The following is a 6,218-nucleotide window of genomic DNA, read 5'->3' on the forward strand; positions in this document are numbered from 1 at the left end:
TCTAATCTTTTGATATATGTTGTAGCCATTTAGAGATGTGATGAAGAAATGCGTATGGACTTGTGGGAGTCGAGATATAGAAAATTTGACAAACTATACCTGTAGTGTTATTATGTTAATGGAACGGTTAGGTTGATGAGTGTTCCAATAATGGGTATTGCACCTGAATTAAAGGCAACAACGGAGAGTGTATTTAATGTTGTTTTAATTTTGGGGATCTCAAGTCAACTGACCAACATACCTAGAGATGTTGGACAAGTGTAAGTACAAATATACATTTTACACACATAAAAAGATTCGCTATACCTGTCTACTCAATGTTTATCACATAAAAAAGAACTGCAACAATAGTATAAGTTGTCGAGAAACTCATTTCAAGACTTCTGAAGATGGACAGATCTAGTATTTATCATTGGACAAGAAAGCAGGTTCATTATAATTCAAGAATTCAATTTTGTGCAATATAATTGTCATATATTTTTTTTGACATTTAAATCTTTATGTTTTGAAGAAAAATGTTCAACTGATCACCTTGTCGCTCTGCTACTATATAGGTAATCTAATTTTTTTAAGGCTACTAATAGTTTTTTTTGTCAGAGCTCTTCCAAAGTTAAAAATGTTTTCTTATTTATATCTGTGATGGATATACACAAGTTTTAGAAAGAACTGAGCATACGCGAAACTTAAAAATATTTTTAAAAAAAGTGTTGACTTCCTAATATATCTTATATATCTACAAGTTACCCAACAGTTGTATTGATCAAAGTCTTGTTTTATGCAGTTTATCCTTGTTTTATTTTGTAGAATCGCTTTTACTTTTCAATATAAGTTGGTGATGGTATAGTTTCTGATAATATAGGCCATAAGACTGGATGTGATTCCAACAACAATATCTAATTTTTGCAATGGTGGTGATAGCCAAACAACTGAGTTATTAGAGACTATGTTGTATCCAAAAGAAATAACTCACTATGCCGCGAGAGTAAAATAGTTCAGGTATCTTTGCTTGAGATTAAGAAATCCAAATATGAGTGACCTTCCTTCAGAAGGGACTATTGATGTAGACAATGAAGTGATCCAAAAATTCCACTCCATTATGTAGACATCCTTAGAGGGCCATTAAAGCCTCCTTTCAATAAGCAAGCAAAAAAAGCCATTGGATTCAGTTCACAATGTTATGAACCTCTTTCTATAAATGATTTCACAGAACTAGGAAAGCCTCTCTCACTAGTTGGAGGTAGCAGTTATCTCATGATATTAATTAAGGTATGCTCAAGCTGGCCGACATTATGATGCTTATCGAGGCAAATTGCCTATTGATGATAGAATTGTCTTTCTTTCTAAAATGAAAGCGATGCTACAAAACGTGAAGTCACTAACTTTTTATTTGGTTAGCTGTTGTATAGTTATTTGGTTAGCTGGTGTTACAAAAGGGGTAACACAATAACAAAATTATTTGGATTTGTCTCATCATTGAAATCGGGTTAGCTGTTCTTTTTACAGAAAATAATTATTATACATGGTATTTTCATCTCTTATGAGTATTATGGTTCCAGTACCATATTCAAGTACTCTGTGTTGCTATAACAGCTTTAAAGGCTTTAAATTAACTTTAAGAATCACATTTAGTTGTATGTTAGTAGGTAAATTAGTTAGTTGGGCGATTTTAATAGTTTTTAAAAGTTAGGGATATAAAATTATATTTAAAAAGGACTTTTCAAAAGTCTAAAAAATCTTTCAAAAAGACATGGTCAAACATAACTCCAGCTTCAAAAATTTTAGGTTTCATCGCCAAACGCCGGCTAAGTTTTTGGGGATAAATTTTTGGGTAAATAACAAAAATCACAGTAGTTTGCTCATAATTACCCCCTCTCTCAATATTTTATTTAATTTTTCTCTCTCCCAGATTTTAATTATTCATATACATAAATGGACGCCAATGTACTTACTACTTATGTATCTGAACTAACAAATTTAACTATAATTAAGAAAATAAAATATTTGAATTAAATACATAACACAATTAACTCAATATTAATTGAATTGTAAACAATGGATCCCTTAAATTCAATAATAAATTTTCAATTTTAAAATTTTGAACCACCAAATCAATTTCAACTATCAGAATTAGAGATTGAGGAATCTCGGGTTGATTTCGATAATTGCATCCGAATTGTATCCCTTGTAATAATATATATATTACAAACCAATATTAGTTTAATATGTAACAAAACTTAAACAAAAAATTTTAAAACTTGAAAACATAAAACAATACTTAATATTCATGCCTAATATTCTTTCATATACATAATAGTGCTATGTATATAGGCTGAAATAAACACACCTTAACTTGTCTAACAGAGTCATATACATAACTATGTTATGTATAACATTGTTAATGTATAACATATACATAACTCTATAATGTATATGTTCTAAAAATACTACAGTCCAGAAGTGTCTGTTTCAACACATATACATAACAGAATAAGGTAAATGGGTAGATATACATAACTGTTTTATGTATAAAACTGTTAATGCGTAACATATACATAACTTTCTAATGTATATGTTCTAAAATAAAAAGTCGATCAATATTTATTTCACCACATATACATAACAAATTTAAGTATACGGGCTCATGAACATAATAATGTTATGTATATGGGATGAAGTAACAATAAATTCCATACATATGTAAATGTTGTGACATAAAAACTCTTGGGAATGTCAAATTCCATACATATACATACCTTTTTTCTTCCCCATTTTCCCTCTTTTTTTCTTTTTTTCCAATAAGAATGATATCACCATTTGGTATTCATTGCTATTGAATCAAGCAAGTGAAAATTCTAAGGCTATCAACCTCGCACTTTTCTTAACAAAGTGGAATTACTATTTAAGTCTAGTGCTCTCTTGAACCACTAGATATAGGATTTTTCTGTGTTATTGTTGGTATGGTTGAATTGCTGAAAGTATAGAGTGCAAAGAATGAAGAAAATGGAGATTAAAGGAGTTGCAGGGTGAATTTGAGGGTTGAAGAAGTGTCAATTTTGGGGGAAAAGAGGAAATAGTTGATGGAGTTTTGCTCCATGATGGAATTTTTCTGTTTTGTATTCAAACTTGGTAACCTCTTGAATACGACTCCTTTATTGTTGTCACTTTATAAGGCAAAAAAGCATATAAATGAAAAGGTAGAGTTATGTATATGAATTATAGAGAGAAATTATAAAAATGGTATTTTTGTAATTAGTTTTGGGATTTGAGATATTGTGTAATAATATAAACTAAAGTTGTTTTAAGTAATTTATCCTGAATTCTTTTGTAACTTCAAAAAGCAAAATAATTGAATCTTCAATATTCTGTTTCAACAAAAAAAATAGCAACAAAAATTTTGTAAAAATGTATTTGTTTATGATAGCTTAAATGCATCTGCAAGATGGGCTAATTAATAACACCTACCTTCTTGAGTTATTATATTTTAATCTATTAGTGAAAGAAATAATAGAGTAAGTGTCTCAGAAATTAATCATATCTATCAAATTTGAGAATTCTAGAGCTGCAGATAATGAGCATCTTCCATTGAAGAAGCTTCGAAATCTAAGAAATGGAGAAGAAGAAATTGGTATTGTTTTATTGAAGTGTGCTATTTACAACTGCTCCATGTGCTATGTATATATAGGCACAATAATAACTGACTCATCTATCTTAGCTACACTAAATGACAGTTGGACTCCACTAACCAACTAACCCTTATTGTAGATTCAAACTAATCATTTTAATACACTCCCTCAAGCTACAGGGTGAAATAAGTCTAAAACACCAAGCTTGGATAAAAGAAAATAATGTTGACCTATACCAAGACCTTTAGTAAGTAAATTTCTAATTGCAAGGTAGTGGACAAATAAGCTGGTTGATCAGTCCTAATTGAAGATTTTAACTCACAAAATGACAATCAATTTCAATGTGTTTGGTGCATTCATGAAATATAGGACTTGAGGCTATTTGAATTGCAGACTTATTATCACAAAACAACTCTACAGGATTAGGAACCTGATTTCCAATGACTTCTAAAAAACCAACTATCAAGATTATCTTAGAGACTATTGAAGCCATGCTTGGGCACTCTGATTTTGCTGAGCTACGACTGATAATGTGTTGATTCTTTGATTTTCATGAGATTAACGAACCTCCAAATTGAAATACATAACTTGTCACTGACCTTCTAATGTTAGGACAAGTTGCCAGTCAGAGTCACAATAAGCTTTCAACTTCAGCTCAGCTATTTTCTTTATAAAAACCCCTAATCCAGGTGAATGTTTAAACCACTCTTAGAGTTGCATCCCCATGAAACCTCTTGGGTTGTTGCCTGAATTGACTACGTAATTGTACAACAAAACAAATGTCTGGACTTGTAATTGTCAGATAAATCAATTTTCCAACTAGTCTTTAATAAGCAGTAGTATCTTCTAATAAGGTATCACCATGTACCTTTCCCACTTGATCATCATAAGCCACACTTTTCAACTTTGCATTTTATTTTAATGGTACAGAATATGGTTTAGCACCACCTAAACCAGGACTAGAGATTTTCTTCAATTCATATTTTCTTTGGTTGAGTAAAACTTTATTCTTGGATTTCATCACCTCTATCCCTAGGAAATATTTATGTTCTCCTAGATTTTTTACTTTAAACTTATTGTGTAGGTATTTTTTAATTGTATTGATGAGATTTTGCTTATTTTCTATGATAATAAGATCATCCACATAAATAAGAATGATCATAATGTTTGAACCTTATCATTTAGTAAACATAGAATAATCATGTGGACTCTGAGTATAATTATCTTCCAGTAATGATGAGTTAAGCTGAATATTCCATTGCATAGAAACTTGTTTCACGCCATACAAGGACTTTAAAAGTTATCAAACCCTTATCTCCCCCTATTTATAGAATCCCTAGGGAAGGTCCATATACACAATCTCATCCAAATCACCTCATAGAAAAGCATCGTTAACATCAATCTGATACATATCCCAACCTGTTAAAGCAGCAATACTAATTAGAGTTATTACTAACACCATCTTGGCAACTAGAAAGAATGTCTCATAATAGTTTAGACCTTACCTTTGGTGTAGCCTTTAGCCACTAATCTAGTTTGTACATGTCTACCTCTTCATTAGATTTGTATTTAATGTTGTATACCTATTAACACTTATAGTCTTCTGTCTAGGAGGTAGATGGGTGATCTCCCATATGTTATTAGCTACCAATGCATTAATTTTTTAATGCATTGCATGAACCCATTGAGGATATTATGATGCTTCTTAGAATGAACTTGGTTCAGTCATACTAGAAAAATTTTGTAGGTACACTTGATAAGTTGAGAAAAGGTGATGATATGATGCATGATTAGATATAAGATGACCACTAAGACCTTTCTCTTTGATATTTGAAAAATAATTACTTATCTAAATGAGAGGTTTAGTTGTCCTGGTAGGTCTAGCAGAAAATGGTACTATAGGGACTTTTGTACCAATGCAATTAATTGGCTTAGCAATAATATCAGGAACTTCTGAGTTAATTTCAACACCTTCTGTAGGAACTGCAATGGCTGAGTTAGAAGGTAATTCAAGAGTAAGGTTTAATTCTCCAATATCATCTCCAAGTTGGAAATTAACATCAACGGGTGTAGCAACTGAAGGTGTAGAGGGAAAAAGAGTTGGATCATCATATTCCAATAGAATATTAAATTTAGCAGAAGAGAAGAAATTTAAGTTCGCTTTGTCAATTTACTGGCTTGATTTGAAGAGAAATTTACTTTCTCTAACACTAAAATGCCTATTGACAAAGAAGGTCTTATCTTCTAAATCATACAACTTATAGCCTTTTTGGGTTGGAGAATAACCTACCAAGATTGATTTTCTAGCTCTTGCAGAGAACTTGTCACCTCTAGGTAATCTACTGACATAACAAAGGCATCCAAACACTCTGAGAGAATCAAGTGAAGGATCCTTTCCATACAATAAGGTATAAGGTGATTTCCCTTCTAATACCTTTGAAGGTAGTCTATTGATCAAGTAAACAAAAGTGTTGACACAATCTCCCTAAAAACTTATTAGTACTTTACTCTAAAATTTGAGTGTTATAGCTACTTCTAAAATATTTTTGGGCTATCTTTCAACTGTACCATTTTGTTGAGGAGTGTAATAATAAC

The 6,218-nt window shown here is 31.1% G+C and overlaps 1 pseudogene; it reads left to right on the top strand.

Annotated features, from left to right (window-relative positions):
• The window catches only part of LOC107879141, a 79,766-nt pseudogene extending 79,502 nt beyond the window's left edge, over positions 1–264 (top strand).
• Positions 265–6,218: the final 5,954 nt, after the last annotated feature.

Source organism: Capsicum annuum, chromosome 8 (genome assembly GCF_002878395.1).
Source record: "Capsicum annuum cultivar UCD-10X-F1 chromosome 8, UCD10Xv1.1, whole genome shotgun sequence".
NCBI classification, from domain to species: domain Eukaryota; kingdom Viridiplantae; phylum Streptophyta; class Magnoliopsida; order Solanales; family Solanaceae; genus Capsicum; species Capsicum annuum.